The sequence below is a fragment of the Oxyura jamaicensis genome, chromosome 1 (assembly GCF_011077185.1).
Source record: "Oxyura jamaicensis isolate SHBP4307 breed ruddy duck chromosome 1, BPBGC_Ojam_1.0, whole genome shotgun sequence".
Lineage (NCBI taxonomy): Eukaryota > Metazoa > Chordata > Aves > Anseriformes > Anatidae > Oxyura > Oxyura jamaicensis.
Window position 1 is genome coordinate 89,560,159 of NC_048893.1, and position 21,341 is coordinate 89,581,499.

The 21,341-nt window shown below is 39.4% G+C and overlaps 1 long non-coding RNA gene across 1 annotated transcript in view; it reads left to right on the top strand.

The window, feature by feature from the left end:
• LOC118160391 overlaps positions 1-21,235 on the top strand; it is a 125,901-nt gene extending 104,666 nt beyond the window's left edge. Inside the window, exon 3 of the long non-coding RNA XR_004747455.1 lies at positions 21,070-21,235. This is a non-coding gene — a long non-coding RNA (uncharacterized LOC118160391). The remainder of the gene's footprint in view (positions 1-21,069) is intronic.
• Positions 21,236-21,341: the final 106 nt, after the last annotated feature.

The window sequence follows — 21,341 nt, forward strand, 5'->3', positions numbered from 1 at the left end:
AGAAAGTTCACTTGGAAACTGAAGGATGGGAGGAAACTTGCTCAAACTATATAAATCCAGGTCTGTCAGACCAGTAAGCATCATTTCAGAGTAAGGAGATTGTCCATGGATGTGAAGGGACTGTTCCTGTTTGAGGGAGACCTGCTACTATACTTTAGGCTACATCTCTGTTCTAACTCTGGCCTTTCATGTTTGAGTCTGGTTTTTGCAAGGAGCTTTGTGCAAGACCTTTATGCTTTATATTTTCTTGGTGCATCCCCAGGTAAGGAACCATATACAGGCTGTCCAATTTTTCATTTTATAATTGCTACCCTTTGTCATGGCTGGTTATGTAAGATTTGCAGTATGAACAGGGTGCTCTGCTGAAAAGCTCTTGTTTTATAATACAGTTCTTCTAATTTAGAAGTCACAATATGAATATAAGTAAGGAGCAGAATCCTATCATTTCTCTTTTTTAAAAATTATATATATATATATATATGTTTTAAATAAAAACAACTTCTGACCCCCAAGCTAACAGAATTAAAAGCAGCTGCAGATGAACCTTTAGGAATGAAGAACTGAGTGAAATTTTTGAAAAAAAAAAAAAAAAAAAAAAAAAAGAGAGAGAGAGATGTTTTCCATTTTTTGTGAACATTTTGCCTTTTCCTTTTTTTTTTTTTAATCAAACATTTTGACTACTTTCCTTCCACATATTTGGCCTTTTCTTTAAAGCTTTCATTATAGCAGCTTTTGAAAATTAATGCATTAGAGAGAGACAAAGAAAACAAAAGGAAAAAAAAAAAAACACCCTAACATAACCGCATTTTGTCACACTCTGGTGGGGCTGAAGGATGGTGTTTTTATGACAATCCTTGAAGAATGTCTCCTGGGATATCACTCCCAAGGGAAGCAGTGACTTCAAGGCTGATAATCTCTGTGTGGTATGATAAAAGCAAAACAGGATTGTCTGAGTGCTGGAGGTGCTCCAAACACATCCTCGTGCCCTGTCTGATCGCTCAGCACACATGCCTTTGCACAAGACAAGTTTTCACAATAATGCAAAAGGTTGTCAGTCTGAGATAATTCCCACTTTTCTAAAAGAGGGGGGAAAAGCCACTATAGCTTGAGTAAACAGGAGAATTGTTTCTCTGCTTTAGGCTTCTTAGAGGTTAGGAGAGGCAGAAATCACCAGCAGTTAGAACAGCTGAAAATAAGTCACTGAAAAAGAAAAAAAAAGAAATAATGTAAAGGAAAGGAACCATGGCAGGATCTTGGGTGTTGTTTAGTTTCCAGTTTCTACATTATTTTTCAGACCTCTCCCCTCCCACAGTGTCAGTGAGGCGGGCAGTGACCTGCCTACTTATTTTCTGGCTTCACACTTAGCAGAAGGGTGACATGCTGAACAACTGGCTGTGTACACCATATTGTAGACCCATGCACTATACAAGAGACAATTGAAATACCTCTGAAAATGTACATACTAAGTTTCAGATTTGTATTTGCTTTGGGAAGATAATGGCATTTTTCTCTCAAGCAAGCTTTTCTTTCCTTTCTCCACAGCGTGATTATCAGGCATCATGCTGAAGTGGCACATATATTATTCTAATTAAGTCCCTTAAATTTAAGGAGGAATGCCTCGGTAACTGCATGGGGCTCAATAGAAATTCCCCATGAACTCTGCACATTTTACTCCTCTCAGTACTTGCAAGCTGCGAGCAGCTCATGTACATGCCAACTCCATTTGCAGAGCCAGCTCTACACTTATTTCTTGGAACAAGGCTATGTGGCCTTTGTCTCCCATGACTTTTCCTATTTATGAACATTACCGGGGAGCCTTGAGCTTAGTCTAAAGAGGGCATGGCTTCTGGTGGTACATCTAAGAGAATGTGTCTGAGTTGTCGGAGCCGCGAGTTAGCACTACTTAAATGATGCTGTGCCCCTCTGCAGGAATTGTTTTTTTTTCTGTCCAGCATGTGTTCATCGTCCACGTTTCAAGGGTTGCCTGTGTTTGCCTTTGAAGTACCTTCATGGCCACAGTAAATGCACAAGCTCCCCGCAGTGAGGGAAATGTGGACGCAGGCAGCGGGAGTTGTGGGCAGCTGATGCGGACACAGGATGAGGTGCGTTCATCATCTGTGTGAGCTGACAGATTAAATAAGTAATAAACAAAGCAGGATGTAACCCTTAATTTGGTGTAATATTGTGTCTGCCCTAGCTCTGAACACAACAGCATCTTCCTTTTACTCTTTAACAAAATCCCACAGAGATTGCCTTTGAGAGCACAGTAGGCTAGGAAGAAGTAAAACTTAGGCTGGAAACCAATTGCTTTCCAGTTTATGAGCTTTCCAGCTCCTTCCAAGATCAACATGGCAAAACAATACAGCTACATACCTGCAGACAATATAATGACAGGGTAAATTGCTCTCACAGAAGATATCCTGTGCTGCTGTACCCTAGAAGATGCTTTCAAAACTCCGTGGGAGAGGTGAATAGATCTCTTTGACATAGGAAAAGAATATCTATGTGCGTAAGGTGAAATGATAGCATTTTAACTATGAAAGCAGCCAGAAGCTAAATGTATATGTTTCATGAGACATAACAGGCTTTCAAATCAAGCAACAAGCTTTAAACTGGAGGACATAACCAGAGATACTGGAGAGAGAAGCTGAACCTAACACAGGATCTCTCTTCTTGGTCCATACTAAGTTGTTTCACATCCATATAGCCTGAAGCTTCAGCATTTCTCGGGAGAAAAATGTATGAAGAAAGAATGAATATTTGAGATTACAGCAAGCAGATGTGGGGATGAGGTCTTGACTGTGCTGCAAACAGATCTTGCTCAACTTTCAGTATTAAAGACGAAATCAGGAGGGGAGTGTTCAGTATCAATGAGCACTCATGCGTAGCTCTTTGCTGCCATGTGTGATGAGAAGAACTGACTATACCCTTTCAGTCAAAATACATTCTTCAAGATAAAAGCTCTCTTTTTTCTTAAATAAATTATTTCTACTCAGAAACGTGTCTGAAATTTTCCATTTTCCAACAGAAAAAAAAAAAAAAAGAAACACTTTTGATGAAAACTTTTCAGCTACGTTAAAAGCTGATTGAAGTTATCAAAATTACAAAACTCATGCTTGATTTTATTTTTCACTAAAACAAGAAAAGAATAGGTTAAATCTTGGAAGGGCACTAACTATTATTGATATTTTTCTTTGAAAAATATTATCTGTTTCCTGCCCAACTTGTGCAGAGAACGTGTATTTAGCTATGCATAAATGTTCATAGCTCTGTGTACATCCATGGTACCCTCCTTTGGCTGTATCAGAAAGGTTTCTCAAAATAATTGGTTTCTCTTTCCAGATCTTTCCCAACATTGTGTGTCATCTTGTGGAGGGCACTGGACTTGTCTGTGCCTCTCTGCCTCTCCTTACACTGGTCATTCGTTCAGCTTCTGATCTTCTCAGAGGTTAAATCCTCAGAGATGCTTGTGCCCAGGGGCACCTGATCTTCCCTACTACATCTCAGTGATGTAGTAATCTAAGTAACAGTAGGCACAACTCTTAAAACAGTGTGCTGTGCTATATGCCACTACTGCGCATCTAATGTCTGCCATCTGTAACTGTGTATGCTCTGTACGTATGTGTTCTGCTTCAGCTTCTTAACCTCCAAATTCTGAAGTACAGCAAATCTGATGACTACATTGAATGCTTGTTAAAGGCCAGCAGAAAGGATCCCAGAGGAGAGTCAACTTCACACGAAACACAAAGCATCCGTTGTGTTAACTTAACTCGTTTTAGCTGCACTTTGACAAGGTATCATTTGGCTTTTTTTTCCCCCATTAGAGGGTGCCATGTGCAGTGCATCCCACCAACCAGGAATCAAGGAGCACTACCTTGGGAATCTTTGCTGACAGCGAAGGTTGCAAACTGTCCTAATTAGCATGCAGCCTACTAAAAGAAGTGTAAGTAAGGCTTTGCATTACGAAAGGAAAGAGCCTGTGCCCCAGAATACCAATTGCTGTGAACAGCAATACTGCAGTGGAAGGCATTAGGTGGGAGAATGCTTTCGAGAGCAGAGTGTAAAGAGGGTTTGGCTGTTTCAGGTCAAGCACTTGATTTTAAGGGACTCCTAATCAATTTGTAGCCTAAGCCTGGAGTGAGCATCTTTCTACTTTTCACAGCAAAGGCCTTGGGAATTGCATTTTCTCTTCAGGAATAGGGCTTCAAAAATTAGGGGTGATCTTGTGCTGCCAAGGTCACAGCTCCTAAACTGAACTTGTCTTGCAAAATCACTACAGGATTTTGGTTTGACTCTAAAGGGGGCTTGATGTGATGAGGGCAGAACCCAGCCAAACTACTGCCTGCCAAGCAAGCAGCGGGTTCAGGTCTCAGCCTGATTTCCAGAAGCTCACAACTTCAAGGACTTGGGCTCAGCTTTCTCGCTGATCTCCGGAGGGGTACAACTGCATCTGCTGTCCAAGTCACTCTCATTCAGTCCACAGCTTTTTTATGAACAGTAGTCCAGTGAAAGAGCAGTCACTATCTCCAGCCCAGGCACTGTAGTCAGTAAATACAACTGCATACAAATTTCTTTCCCCCTGCAATATGTCCTTGCATCTGTCAGAACTGATGCCTCTGCTCAGGTGATGCTGGAGCTCCCTAGTGCCACAGGCTCCCAAGGGAACTGAAACAAAGGGGAGAACAGCGAAGGGAAACATATGCTACGTCTTCCCACCCTGCTAAGCTCTCAGAGTCTACTAGAGCCTCCAGAAGTGTCTGTTGCTTGTTTCAAGTCATGATAGACATTTTGGACAGCACAGTTTAGGTTTGAGTCTCAAAATATATGTGTGAATGAGGTAATATATTTGGGGGAGTTGTGATAATAAATTACTTTCTGTATTGTACTTAGTGTTAAGGTTACTCAGGCAACCTAGATATCAATATGCATATAACCAACTGGGTATTGAATCAATTACAGTTTTTCACAAAGCATTTGCATTCTGTACCTTGTTATGAAAGTGATCTGCTGTCACCATCAATCAGTATTTGCTTCACATATATAACCCTATTACTAGAAATAATGTCTTGCAATTATTGCATAAAAGCGCAGGTATTTGTACTGCTTTCCCATTGTGATGGTGGATTTTAACTGGCATGTTTGGTTCTTATCCATATACTCCCGTAGTGGAGGATTTTCAGGGTTGTCTTTGGATGTATTGTGTAGAGAAAGCTTTTGTACAAAATTTCAGTATTGAAAAAGGAGAGTCTGCAGGTCTTGCTCAGAATTTGTTCTGCATCATCTTCTTTGTTAGTAGTGATGCTGAAATTGAAAGGTACATTCCTTAAAGAGGCTCTGCCCTACTCATTTACAGGGAAAAATTTACACATATTGTATATGGTTCTTCATAGATCCCCTGTAATTGCTTTTTAAAGCTTTTCTACATATCAGTTTCCCTTAGAAGCCACAAAAAAGGTCACAGTCATTGATGTTTGAAGATATCTAGCTGTCTTTTTCATCTAAGTGCTCAGGTCTGGGATCCAAGTAATGTAGACTAATTTTTTAAAAATATATATATATTTATTTTTTAAATTTAAACAAGGTTTATTTTTCTCTGTTGTTGCTTTGGAGCTAAATCTTTCTGGAAAGGAGAAGTAACAGCTCTGATAATATGTAATAAATCTTCCATTTTTCACACTTCCAGGACATTTTGGACAATCAGTTGGTTAGTTTTAGGACTTAGACATAAGAGTTACTAAAGCATTTTCAATATTAGATGCAAAATACAACAGTAGATGTAGCAGATTAGAAAGCAATACCTTTGTCCATTATCAGAGATGTGCTCTGTGCTTCATTCAGCCCTGTGAAAGGTGACAGACACCCTCTATCCAGACTAGTAAGGGCTGCCTGCCTGAGCTGGAGGTCCTGCATTTCTCCATTTGTGCTCCAAGGGAAACATCAGTCATGGTAATGGCAACTTAGAATGTCACACAAATGTTCATCTTAAGTACTTTTCTTGCATTTTTCCCCTGCACAATTCAATGAGAAGAGACAGATGATAAAAATTATCACTGAACCCTGCTTGCGCACATTTGCAAATCTCTCTGGGAATCTATTTTGATCAAAATATGGTAAGGTAGAGAAACCAAGTCCCAGCTCATTTCAAAGACATGCTTAATTTTATGCATATCAACAGTCCCACTGAGTTTAGCGAAACTAGAGAATTCATTAAATAAAGCACACAGATGAAGCCTTTTACAAAACCGAGGCCCAGAAACCTGTGAAATCTGACCTGCGACATTTTGACCTCTGCTTACCAAAGTCTCCTTCCCCTTTAAACAAAATAAGCTAAGTAATTCTGGAATTGAGATATATTTCTAGAGAGGAGTGATAACTTTTCATGGCCACAGATTGCTAAATGCATAGATAGCTTCTCTACCCTCTAAATTTCAGTGCAACAATGAGAAATTAAGCTATAACTTAGTATAAACTGAATTTATTTGTTCAGTCTTGCAACACAATGACTTTTAATGAGCACAATCTGAAGACAACAATTAGTGCAGATATCAGATAAGTGATTTTGGAGGTCATAGGTTTTGGCAGCCTGAATAACAATAGCTTTGAGGAGACTGATTTTCAGAGGGCTCATAACTTCACACTTTCCAAAACTGGGGATCCAGCAGTAGGGATTTTAAAGAGTATCTGTCTGGACACTGTGAAGAATCACTCCAAAATGGCAAAATCCTCTTGTGGCTAGGGCAGTGAAATGAAACAGATGAGAGACAACTGTGAACAGGAAATTCTGCAGCTATATTTATCTTCAAAGACTTCATAGGTATTGCCTTAATATTCTCCTGGTGCTAGTACCACTTTTTAAATTGATTAAATTACTTGAATAAAGGAATCATTGTTTATAAGTATACCTGGAAGGATCAAAAAAAGTCTCCTTACTTTCATGCACTTCATTTTTTTTTTTTCAAAGTCTTAATATTAAATAGGAATTGGGACTTCAGGTTTTGGTCACAATTGTTACATGCACTGTCACAGGGAAAGCAATGAAAAACAATGGAGGGCAAGGAAAATGTATAGATATTAGGAGAAAGTTTTTCACTCAGAGCGTGGTGGGGCACTGGCACGGGTTGCCCAGAGAGGTTGTGGAACACCCTGGAGGTGTTCAAGGCTAGGCTGGATGGGGCTCTGAGCAGCCTGCTCTAGTGGTTGACAGCCCTGCCCAGAGCAGGGGGGCTGAAAGTAGATGATCTTTGAGGTCCTTTTCAACCCAGGCCATTCTATGATAGAATGGACTTGGGGAGTACCTGCAGGAAGCCCAGTCTGCTTATGTCTTTAAAAAGCTCAGAATGTGTAAGCCTATGCACAACAATCAATATTAATAGTTGGTCAGTTTTCCTAGAGCTGGTCAAATTAAGAATCTCCATTAGTTGCCCAGACAGGAAGTTGTTACCCAATTTCAAGTAATTTATGTCTCACAGTCCTCTAGTATATGTTATTGAAAATAATTTATGCAAAGAATTTTCAGTCTGTGCATTGCTGATTTTGATTAGTCACCACTTGCTAATATTTTTGAGATGGTACAGGCATCTAAATCACATCCTGCTGTTTCTGCCTCCTTATTGGATAATTAAAACTACAAACTGAGGTCTAATAATTTATAGTACAATTCCTATTCGAGGAGGAAACCCCAAATATCTAATATTGGAATTAGTAATTATGAACTAAAATCATCAGCTGTTCTCTACTTCTGTTGTTACCTTGGCCTTCCTGAAAGACTAAAGAACAGTCTTTAAATCTCCCAGAATAAAGTAGGGAGGCTAAGTGACATGAAAATCTGAGATGTAACTGAGGTTTTCTAGGTTTCCAGAATTCCTTCCATAAAGCCAAAAAGAACAAATAAACTTCTGTTGCAAAGTACCTGATAAGTTCAACTGATGAATGATGTTGATCCCCCAATAACTGTTGACTTTCCACTTCATGCTTGCTTGCATAAACATTGACTCTGTGCAAAGAAAACTTCTAGTTTTTAATTAGCATTTGGCATGAAATTTGATTGATTTTTGTAACATGTTCTCCAGAATTACTGCAGCATATTTCAAATTGCATTCTGGTTGGTTTTGTGTGTGCATGTGTGTGCAGAAGCATCATATTTTCTCAGGTAAAACAGGCAAAAAAGCTCCATTTTTAATTCTTCAGATAAGGTGAATGAATGTGCTATTTAATTATGTTGAAAGTGGAAGCTATGAACTTCCTACAGTCTATGTTCTTTTAATTTTCCAGAGCTTCCTTCTCTGAACACCTGGGTGTGGCTTCTCTCTGTTCTCATAAATTGAGTCTCATGACCAATTGCAGGAACACCTGGGGAACAGAATGCAGTATTGTAAAGAATGTTCTTTGTATCAGAACATCATTCATTTCAATTTAAAATTAAAAAAAAAAAAAAAAGTAAATGAAAAATAAGTACAGCCATATAATCAGTTGCTTTTTCCTATTGTAGCAAGCTTCACGAAAGACCTCACATCTTTGACTATTGCCCTTTATCCTGTCATCTCTATTCCCTGGGATTGTTTTGCTTAAATGGAAAAAAAGCATGTTTAACTCCATAATACAAAACACAGCTGAAATCATTGACACTTCAATCAGCCTTTATTGTGTTGGAATCGCAGTAGGATATCCCTTACTTAGACTGTAGTGACACTAAAGCAGAATTGATTTCAGCGTAAGAAGGAATGGCAATTGTATTCAAATATATAAATCTCAGTGCAAACAAAGGGAAACATAGAAACAAACTTGCTGTTGGCAGAGTTTGTTTTAATTTTCAGATGTAATAAAATATAGGAGGTGAAAGGAAACAAAGAAGGAAACAAGATTAACTAATCAAGTCACCTGCTGGCTGAAGTCTTCAAAGTCCTGCTGTTCAGAGGCAGTGAGTATTGAGATCAGTTACCTGAAAAGTGTGACTGCTACAGCAGAGCTTCTGTTGAGAAAAGCTTTCTCAAAACATTTAGAAAACATATTTAAGCCTAAATGTTTCTGATCCAAATGTTACACAATTGAGAGCAGATCTATGATGTGAAAGCAGTATGCTGGCTTCCATCCATGAACGAACTTAATGTTCAAACAAATCACAGTGTTGTCTAAAATGCATGTTACAAAAGTAAGTACCAGATGACGTTAAAGCACTCCGCAAATGTTTATGATCAAATAATTTCAGAGGAAGCCTGCAAGCATTTGCACCAAAAAAAAAAAAAAAAAAAAAAAAAAAGGCTAAAATAGCAACATAGTACAAAAATAAACAATGTGAGAAGAAAGGAAAATGTGTATGTAGTCACAGCCCAAAAATGCCAAAATTCAAATACTAGGAACAGGTGGAGACGGCTCAACAAGTAGCCCAGTGGATTACTCTTGGATTACTTTTAAATCTGTGTTCAAATCCATGTTTTAACTGCAAATGAGTTAAGCCCGATGACGTGAAATTTTTCTGCAATGGAAAGTAATCCACGTGCTAAAGACCTCAGGAATCAGAATCTTATTCCTAGGTGACTTATGGTAAGCAAAATCTGCATCTACGTCCAGGCCCAGATCCTCCATCTGTCCTCTGACGTATAATCCTATAGTAGACACACGAACCTGACCATTTAGCCTTACTTATAGAACATCTGTGAGATGTACAGCTGGAAAAACAAACATACAAACAAAAAATCACATCCACACAGGCTACACAATAGTACAGAATCTGTAAGAACGATAAAGTTCTGATTTAAAGAGGCGACACAAGGTGCAACATTTATATGCAATTCATTGTACCAAAATGGCCACGGTGTCAGTGAAACTCAGTGCCAATACCTACCCACACATATCCATATGCATATGGACTCCAGACTTTCAGTGTGAGGTTGTTGTTGATTAAAAGCTCCTCCTTGCCTGTGAAAAGAAAATATATCCCACCTGCTAAGTTGAGCTGCTGCCTGTGGGTAGTCAGAGACTGTGTGTGGGAGGACCAGGACATATGAGGAGATACATTTCAGCCCAAGCCCACGGCCATTCCTCTCTGAAGCATATTGGAGTTCCTCATTGCTCATAGGCAGCTGCATCTTCATGCTCACAGCTCATTCCAAGTAGTGATGTATCTTTTCCACTTGAGTGTATTTCCACTTCTCCAGGCCCATTTCATCAGGATGACCCTCACCCTCTCCCAGGGAGATGCTATAATTTTCTGGATGTGTTATCTTAACCCATGCAAGTGGCCAAGTTGCTGCAAGTGCTGTACCACATCAGCTGTGAACGACACCAGGCAGCTGGTAGGGTTATGCTGGCTTAGTGGCTATTGCTGGACATGCTCCCCACACCACCTCTGGCCAGAGCAGAGCCTCCCCAAGACAGTGGCAGCCCAGCCGTTCTTCCCTTCTCGTGCAGGTCTCCCAGCAGAGCACAGGTGCTCAGGGAAGGACTCTGGTATACTGTGTGCTGTGCAAATGCTGAGCAAAAAGGACAATTTATAATACAAAGGAAGTATAGACACAGATTGGGTGTAGTAATGCCAACAGATTTCCTTAGTCCTTCCAGTCAGTCTAAAAGTTGTACTTCACAAGTTACACTTTCTCTACTTAGCTGTCTTAGCCTCAGTTAGGGCAGAAAGCGAAGACAAAGCAAAAGAAAATACCATCACTAAGATTTAGAGTGGCAACCCAGAGCAAGACCCACCTAGACCTCTCTAATCTGCCACTGCAGCTTTATGTACCTGCAGAGAGAAGAGTGAGAGCTTGACAAGTAAACATGGCATTCCCTGAGTGTTGTCCCACTCACCAAATGTATTCATCTGTGCAGATTTTCTGACCCCGGCATGGTTTACCTGGTTACTCTCAGTGGGTGTACTTTCCAGTGACTTGTCTTATCTGTGTCCTTGGCACAATGTCAAATTTTGCATCGCCTGACATGTATGCATCCTCAGCAGTGTGGTTCTTGTTGTCTTTTGATGCTCAGCTATGACTTCGTGCTTTGATTTGTCTTCTGAGATCTTTTTGTGTCCTAACATAGGTTAGAGGATGTAACAGGTAAGCCATAATTAAAGAAATAGAACACTTATAGGTTCTGACAAGAAATGCCAGAAATACCAAACTTTTCTTCTCTAACAGCTATAAGAGGCCAAAAGGTACTAGATCAGGTAACCTCAGTTTAATTTAGCTTACTATTTGATAGAGTTTGTTCAGAGCAACTTAAGTGGGTTTTTTATGTGACTGGCTCATAAAAGCGAATAATATTCTGCTCTAAGGTGCTGTTCTCTCAATATTGAACTCATGCTCATGCCAGCTTTCCTACCCTCAGCTGCAATGAGAGCTTCACACCTTTGTGACTTACTATCTGAAACTTGAGCAATATTTACTTCTAACTGCTTAGATGACAATCAGTGTTTCCTGACATCTTAAAAACTTAAACAGTTTTGGTGTGAATAGTCTTTTCTGTTGTTTTTAAAACAATTTAAGATACATGGTTCTTCATCTTCATGCAATTATTTTTACTTATTAATCTTCATTTAATTGATTCAACTGATATAGTTATTATTTCCTGTAAAGTTGTTTTTAAACAGTACTTTTCTTTGTCTGTTTTCTTGAATTATTTGGGTTCCCAGATCATGCCAGGGGTCAATATTTTGGCTCCTTCTCATCAGCAAGCTTTATCTTCAGCATTCCATCTTAGCTCCAAAAGTCCTGACCGCCCTTATCAGCTCTCACTTCAAACCACTGTGTAGGTGCCTAATAAAATCAGAGGACCCCAGGGTTTTAAAATGAAACTGGTTCTCAATGCAACTATTTGCAGCTGCATTTCCCATCCTTCCCATTTTCATGGAGGAAGACTTGCTTCTGTCTTCCCTGAACTCTTCACACCTGCCTCTATCTTTCTCAGATCAGCACATCCCCCAGACCTCCCTGGTGGACTTGGCATGTTATTAGTTCATGTGCAAGCAAAATAAGCAAGCTGTCAAAGCTTCGAGTTAGACTCATGGTTGTATGTCAATTTTATTTGTTTGTTGGCTGTCCCATTCTTTGAGAAGAAAAGGGAGAGAATTTCCCTAGCTAGGAATGTGAGGTTAAAAAAGTCCTTATTTTCAAAGGAAAAAAAAAAAACATTCCTATACAAGATCATGCCTTTCCCATTGCCCTAGAAGCACTCTTGTACAACAGCCTCCTTCTCATCATGCCCCTCGTTCCATATCTGCATATTTTAAGTCCCTCAGCATGCAACATGTGTGAGTTACCAATTGAGCAGCAGAAGTTCAGAGAAAGGACAGTGCTATATTAGCAAAACTTGGCTTTTTATTCCCTTTTGTAAGAAACACAGCTAGCTAAATCATCCTATCCCAAACCTCTTTCAAAATAGCATGCAGGCCGTGCAGCACAAACTAGGCCATTCCTTGGGTGAAATTTTAGCCTTGATGTAGAAGACTTAATGGAAGAGGGAGCTAGATGATTCTTATAAATCAGTAAGTACCAAAGGATCAAAAAATGAACTCACATGTAAGTAATCTGGGGGGAGGGGGGGGGGGGAGGGAAGAATGAGTCAACATTGACAATGCATTCATCTTAATGAGGACAAATATTTATACCAAACAAAATTAACATATCAGAAAATTAAAGAGGAGCATATAATTAACAAAAGGCAAGGGAATTGGCATAATGCTGATAAATTCTTCATTAATAAAATAACTGCTTTAAAATGTTGAAATGAGTATATTTTATTCATAAATTGTGTAGAATTTAGCACACTAATTAAAAACATAGGCTCCGTAGCTATTTACATGGCAATTAAATCCACAATGCCAGTGACCCAGCCAAATTAATGTTGGCCCCAACTTAAAAGTAGACTGTATAAATAAATAATTCACACCCTTACTAGAGCCTTTGCTTAAGCAAATAGTTCAGTGTAAAAAATTCTGAGAATTATGAATGACTTTGATGTGCATTAAAGAAAATAATAAAATAATAAAATAAAATAAAATAAAATGCAAAATAAAACACTCCAATGTTTTATTAGAGACTCTCATTCCAAGCTAAGTTATATCAACAGTGATGGGAAGAAAGTGAGCACAGCAGGTTGTAACAGTTCAGTTGTCTTTTAAAAAAACAACCAATTCTCCTTAAATAGTTGTAGGCAGCAGAAAGCCTGCTCTTACAGACTCATACAAGATCATCCCAGCTTCCCCAAAGCAGTGTCTTTGGTTTTGACTGGCTGTTTACCCCCATAAGAGTTAACTATGTTGGAGCTTACCCCAGCTTCTGCTCCTGGGAGGAAAGGGGAAAATGATAATCACTATGTAAAGAACAAAGTTCAAGAGCAAGAGATTGTGGAATAGGCACAGTTACAAATTACTGTTTTGTGGTGGTTGTTTATGTGATGATGTGGGCAGTTTTTCTCTTTCTAGGAGGTCAGAATTTGACTGTCAGCAAGGAACAGCAGCAACATGCGAAATAGCCATATCAATGTAGCTTGATCACAGCTTCCTTGAAAGCAAAAACTGAGAAGATAATCATGCCAGTAATGTTCCTGAAGTATCAGCCACTTGCTCTTAGACTTGGGTACAAGGTAGGGCACTGTTTCATCCTTGGTTGGATTGAGAAAAATAAAAATGATGTTAGCTGATGTCATGGCATGGCTCATATATCCACAGGTAGAGTTGCTGTTTGACTTTGTACCTATGCTTAATAAATACTACTACTAATAATAACAATAACAATAATAATAATAAAAAACAGGCAGGACCACCAGCTGATGAAAGACGCAACAGCATAAATCTTGGGACAGGCTGACTAACCAAGGGAAGTCTATAAATACAAGTGCTCTGCTGAGCACAGGTACTGAGGCAGGTCAGGATAAATCCAAAGTGTTGTTGTGGATCAGGCTTATGGGAATGAAGCATTCTAAGTTTTTTGCAATTATTTATATGACTTAATAATGCAAAATGCTTCTGACTTAATTATTCATCTAAAACAGCACCTATAATCCTAGATCCTTCAATTCCAGAACGCTATTGATGGTTGGAAGGCATTCAGAGAAAAGTAACAGATGTGTTCAAGGTACTGGAGGGACTGATTTACGTAAGGAAATTACCAGAAATAAATGCGAACATTTTGCTGTAGCTTTGACCAACCCAGAATGAAATGGGAGGCTGATGTGGCAACAATGCATAGGTTTTTTGAAAGGTACAAATTCCATCTATGTAAAATAATTTGTATATGGGTCATCCATGGGCTAGTACAGTGTAATGTAAAACTGTGGGTGGAAGGATCAGGGAAAAAACAAAATCCAAACGATCAGTTAGCAGAGTTACATCCCATGAGAAGTTACTGAATTATTTTAAACAAGCTTTGGCAACACATTGGGAGCTATACCATAAGGGAGAAGTCCTACATAATCAGGGACAGACAATTAATATTTCTTCTCTCTAATTTCAGTCATTCGGTACTATGGCTTCATCATTTCTGCTGTTGTTACAATCTTTCCTGCCTTTTGATCTTTGAAATATTTTATGTTAAAAATCCAGCCTTTTGGGGGTCATCATCTAGAACAACAAAAAAACACTTAAAAAAATCATAAAATTCTCAACTAATTCTACACATAAATTGCTTCTCTGTGTGCCAGTTACCTTAGTCATGTTGTTCCCTTACCCATGAAGAGTTATATCAAATTCTTGGGGGGATTACATGAAGCCAGATCCCTCTGTTCCCTCCATGCTTTCCTCTGCAAGTTGATGAAGTTTGCCCAGCTTTTAGGTCCACAACTATGAAGTACTGACTGTGCTTGGTTTGGGTGCACAGCATCCTTCAGGACTGACACTTCTGGTAATACTTCAGTAGAGAAAGGCATGTCACTAAATCATAATGTATCAAGTCCGGTACTGAATTTATTCCATAGTAAGTTTTTCCTGATACAGTTCTGCTGATTCTGTCTCAGTCTTTCTTGGTTTTCAACATTTTATCTGCATGATTGAAGGCTCTCATTTTTTTTTGACAGAAGTTCCAAAATAAGGAAGTTATCCTGATATTGGCCCCTTCCCTGCTTTCAAGCCACTGCTACATGCAATTTTGCTTGGAATATATTTTTCCAGTAATGGATTCAAACAAACACAATCTCAGCCAAGGTCATAATTTTGTACTGAGCACAGTAACAAATCTGTTTATGTGCTATTCTGCCACAAGCTCTTACAAAGAGACCGGTTTCTGGTAAGCACAAACAAAGCCCATTGTGAGCTGATCCTGCACGCTCACCCAAATCCCATGGCTTTGTCTGGAGTTCTTGGTACATGAAGGAATCTTTCATTTCACAGTCCCAGATAAAATGAGGAGCCAGTTCCTGAATGGACATTTCGAACACTCTTCCATGATTAAGCCATCAGTAACAGTTTCAAACCCATTTCCTCAGAGAGTAAATTAATAGAATTGCTCTCACATCTCCTCAAGAAATCTGTTCCTTGTCCTGGAGGGAAGATCAGTGGTATTTATGTCCTCCACTGCAGGTATTGCCTAATCTGTCCTTAAAGACTTCCCGCAAAATCCTTCCTAGGAAATCTATTCTGTCACTTCAGTACTCTCAGTTTTAGCAACTTTTCTAGTTACATATAACATGAATCTTTCTGGTCATAATGTAAGCCTGGCACTCTTTATCTCCCTTACTGTAGATGTTGGAGATCCATCTATTCCTTTGCTTTCTGTGACAATCAGAACTCACTCAATCTGCTACCATGATTTTTTTTTTTAATTATTACTTTTTTTTTTTTTTTTTTTTTTTACATTTCTTCATGAGATCCTCTGGATTCTTGTCAGTTGATCTTCACATTTCTTGAGATGTTCTGCCCAAAACTGGACCTATGTTTAAATGTTCAGCAGAAGCTTTGGTCAGTTCCAAATTGAGGACAAGTCTTATTTCACATAGTCTCACTTGTATCTTCAGATATTACATTTGCCTTTTCTACAACAGAATGACATTGTTGGCTTTTGTAGATTGTAATTCATCAAGATCCTCTGATCTGTTCTGTAGAAATTCTTCCTAGACAGTAATTTTCTAGCCTGAATTTATTCAAGTTCCTTCCTGTCTATGTACCATTCACTTGTCCCAGTCTCTTTTTGTTACTCCAATTCTAACACCCATCCACGTCATTACAACTTCATTCTCTCATCTGACGTGCTTACAGGTGCACTTCGCTTGGTTATCATCTCCAAATTGTAATAAGCATACAGCAAGGTCATTAATGAAAATATTGAGTATCACCAGGTCATGGACAAACACTTGCGCAACTCCAGAATCACCATGAAACATGACTACAAACCTCTCATGTCTTCTCTCCAAAAACAACTTTCCAAATAGCTTTATAAATCCCCTCTCCTTGTTTCAACTATTCTGTACTTTCTTTGCTTGCTTATGTGGTCTTCCTGTGACACAACATTAAAAACTTTGTTAAAATTAAGATATATTGTGCGTATACTTTTCCCTAACCACAATCCCTGCTATCATCTTCTGGAAATTAATGAGTTGTTTGACTTGGTTTTTCTCTAACTAATCCTCACTGGCTCTTGGCTCGTCTTGTTTTCTTTAATGTATTTACAGTTAGGTTGTTGGCTTCTTTCTTCCAGTAATTTGCCTTCCTTTCATTTTTATATTGATAGACATTTTGTTTGCCCTTCTCCTGTCATTTACATATGTTGTTTTCTGTGTTTTCTGTGAATAATTCCTTCCTACAATCTCGCCTGTAAGCCCCTTTTATGTGCTTTTTGTCAGTTGTTGTAATTTGTTGCATCTAGACAAGCAGAGACATTGTATGACTTGAAACATGTTCTGTGTTGAATCAATTTTGTATGAGTAAGTAACCTTAACAAAGAAGACATCACAAAGCTGAATTTCCAGGATCATCTGATTTTTTTAATTATTATTATTTTTATTATTTTTCATATACATTGGCTGAAACAGAAGCATTTAATAAAAGCACTATTTTAAGCCACAAATATAAAATGTTGAGGTTATGCTCAAGCATTGCTAAGACTCTTCAAGTACTCTGGTAGAGCTTGGTTCTTATGGTGTCTGAAACAAAGAAAGCAATGACTGTTCCCAGGAAAATGCAGAAGCACAAAACAAAACTTCCTCCAATGTTATTCTTCAAATATTTAATTAATTTATAGGAAAAAAAAAATCAGGTAAATTGTACTGAAGCATAGCTCTTTGGTCAATGTATGTTGTCATTTCACCCCCAATGTTACTTTTATAGTTTCCAAACTTGTTCTTGGCCACTCTCCAAATATTTATAGCTCTCATATAATGTTTCTTTATAAGTGTTCTTGAGCAAATAGCCAGTCTTGCAAACTCTTGCACAAGTGCTGAACTCTGCTACGTGAGGTAGTTAAGCATGCGAGTGTTAGCAACAGCAGAGCCCCAACATAAGAAGCCTACAACTTAAATCACACTGACAGACCAAAGCACCTGCTGGAAGTTTCACAGATGTACGTGGATATCTGTGCAGATTTGGAATCTTTACAAGGTACAAGGAAAAGGAGATAATGCCAGGCAGTGTGGAAGAAGGCCAGCATAAAGCTGGGAGACTGCACAGAGTGACTTGGCAAATTAGTTTCTAGGGTTCCTTGTTACATGGCTGTTTCTTTTTTTTTTTAATGTTCTAAAGTAAGTTTGTCCTCTTTTGGCCATATGAAACACTCAGAAAACAGCAACTTCCATCTCTCTCAAACCACTGGGGAATATGAAAGTGACTTTCAGGATAGTCAGAGCTGTGAAAATGAGAAAAACAATTATTAAATTAAATGCATTTTTCTTTCTTGTACAATTGTGACATTACAGAATTGAAATGTTTTCAGTCATCTTGGTAGCTGAAAAATTGTGAAAATTTTCTTTCCTCTGGTCTGGGAGGGTTTTGAGAAAGGGCAGCTGGCCACTTCAGCTCCACCAGCTCAGGAAAGTGGCTGGGTGCCTGGGCTGTGCCTCTCTCAGAGGACTCAGTCGTGAAGCCACCACTGCTTTCAGCACTGAAGCATCAGGTCCATGTGGCCAACAGTGTCTCCACACTTTGGTGGGATCTGACATTTCCTGGTGTACACGCCATGTGGTTCACCACCCTGGGAACTTCCTTCTCTGCTGCACCTTCCCAGTCATGTTCCCATCCTATCCTTTTGTGTCCTTGCCTGCTGCAGTACTCCCTCCCTATCTCCTCTTCGCTTTCCTCCTCCTGGCCTTCCCTAGCTCCTCTTTGCAGGCTGCCTTGTCTTTGGGCAAGGGTGTGCAACGCTCCCCAGCTGCAGGACGGGAAGCAGAACAGGTATCCCCAGCTAGGCTGAGCAGGAGAGCCTCTGAGCCAGCCAGAGACCTTCTCTCACTACCTGTCAGCCTGTCAACCTGTCAGCCATGCTGCCACTCAGCTGCTAGCACACCATCTCCAGACCAGATGTTGTGCAGGCCTGGTTTAATTTGGTCTGAGCTGTGGTGCGAGCTTTATTTTTGTGACTATTTTTCAAGTGCTTTCCCTTCTTGCTCTGTAATTTTAATGTTCCAGTTTCTATTTTAACCCTTAATCTACTGGCAACTATGCTGAATGTACCCTGAAGCCTGATGTCAGTACTCTTACCATACGGTTTTCCTGCCTATCGGAAAACGTATGTGCTGCTCTTTCCTTCTGTTACTTTAATGCCAGTATATAATGAATTTACAGCCTTTACTTTTAAAAAGATGTGTCAGAGCAGAAGCAATTACTGCAAATTTTCAAAAGCATCTTACTTACATAGAATACTAAGTCTCCCTTGGATACCCAGGGACTTGAAGGAATTTAGGTGAGAAAAGGGAATGAGCTACTTAAGTCAAAAACCTTCAAGGTATGTGAATAACTTATGACCAAGCTGACAATGTCAAAGTGTTACAGGTATTTAAAACCTGCATCTTGCTTGTCTTCAAAAGTTCCAGTAGATTTTTTTGATCCCACTAGGCACTCACTTTTAGGTACCATCCCTCATTTTTAAACACTTCAGTTGTAAATGAGCCCAGGATACTTTTGAAAATGTTTTCCTTACACATTTTTTTGCCCAGTGTTTGAAGCATGACAGTTTTTTCCCCCCCAGTTTGTGGCCTCCACAGATGTTTAAAATTTCTTTTAGTGGTAGAAGACTGACAAGTCTGATAACAGCAGGTTCTAACCTAATTATTAAATGTTAACCTCTTGAGGTTAAATAATCTCTTCTGGTGCCATTAAAAATGCCCCAGGAGTCCTGATATACCCTCCTCACATTTGCAACACATGTTTGAGGAGAAAAATAGTGCAGTTCTTCCCATTCCAGCCACCATGTGCAGACCAACCAGCCAGACAAGAAGCCTTTGTGCCATTAACTCATTTCTTCTTTGTGTCCTGAGAGCACCCTGCTGTCAGACAAACTCTCTGAACCATCTGCTGTTCACAGGGGACCGAAGGTACAAGAGTACAAGAGGGCATATTGTGAAACACAGGAAAGCAACCTCCACCTACTACAGAAAATCAGGGCCATTTTCTGTCCTGCTGCCAACAATCCCATACCAAGTGTTGTGCTGTGTCTCTGAATGGTTGATCCCCTTCTGAGATTTTTGAAGTGCTGCTCCTTGTGATGCCAAGAGGCATTACAAATTCCTGGTCTTTATGTTTCTTGGCCTTTATGTTTCTTGAGCCATTTACTATGTTCAGATTTGTGTCTCTCTCAGACATGACCATTCTAACCTATTAATCCCCCCTTCTCCCCCTCCCCTGCCCCCCCAGTGATATGTGTACAGACTGACATTTAATGGTACATTCACCCAGAAGAACAGATGAGATGTCTGGAGCAGTTACAGGCAGAGATATTTTGATCTCTAATAGCAGTTGGGATATTGGGAACGGATGACATCAGCTCAGTCAAACTACTGGATTTTCCTGATGCAGTACAGACTTCTATTACAGCCTCATTGATAGTGTTCAGTAATCTCTCAATGAAGTGCACCATGTACAATAATTGACGTGTGACCTTTCTTTAGTGAAAAAAATAAAATCTGTGAACAAATCCAACTGTGCTGGGCCACACACCAGGGTCTGTGGCATAGCTCTACTATCTCTAATTTCTCTGGGGCATGCCAAGAGGGGATGTGTATGATTGCTAGGCAGGAAAGTCTTGTGGCTCTGGTGTCCTCTTCATGAAGGTGAGAAGTATCTGAGTTTGAAAAATTAACTCTCTCCTATATGTAAGCACCCTTTAACAGACTTGGATTATTTTTGATTGAGATTGACCTGCTGCAGCATTTTGGTTTACTCCAGGCTGCTTCCCCACCATGCAGTGGCATCACTGCCCTCCTCCTCCCGTCACAGCAGCAGGACCACATTGGCAGAAGAAGGCTTCAATCCTCCATATCCTCATGCAGGGCTGAGTGCATGATACCTTTGTGAGCATGCTGTGGCTGACCAGTTTATTCTCATTCACCTTGCTTCTCTACTAAGTGCATAAAGCATGCATCTCCTGCTTCTGAATTGGCAGGGCATATATTAGCCTTGACACGCTGCAAAGATTGGTTTGAATTCCTTCACTGGGATTTTCTCCTTGCTGCTATTTTTATCGGGGATGGCTCTTGCCTGGTTTTCACTCAAAAAGAGTGTTGTAAATTTCAGACATCATAGCTGAGTTGAGGACTGTAACAGAAACATGCTTGTCGACCAAATGTTCATGAGATTGGAAGTCAGCGCAAAAAGCACTGCAGAAGTGTTGTTTGGCTGTCTGACAAAGAAACTGATCATTTTTTACTGTTGAAGCAAAATTACCATATAAGGTTACTTTGAAATTGTGTATTACATCTGATTTTCTATTTATAATATTATAAATAATAAGGAGATAGTGAGAGGAAAGCTATAGGGTGGGGATAGAGTATCCAGGCTGTCTTTAATAATGTGCTTTATGATGTTTCTTTTTGCTTTCGAAAGGGAATCAAGTGAGTTTCTTTTTAGAGAAAGGTAAGAAAATACTTTCTTCTGAAGTACCTAGGGCCAGGATCAAGTTATTTTCACAGGCAGAGACACACCATTTCCCTTGTCTTCAACAGGAGCTCTCTTGCATCTGAAGACTGCCCCTAGGCTCTACAAGTTTGATAACTTCCCAGCCAATGAATGAATGTTCCTCTCCTCCCAATTTTTATCATTCACTGACAAATACTCTAGACACATCCTTTGTTAATCTGGAAGCCTTAAGAGAAAGCACACCTCTCCCTGCTCAGGTATGTAAAAGTGAGATACATCTACAATTCTTTTTTCTTTTCTTTTTTTTTTTTTTTTTTATGAGGGAGATTTTGATAAAGACATAAGATATTTGCTGCCT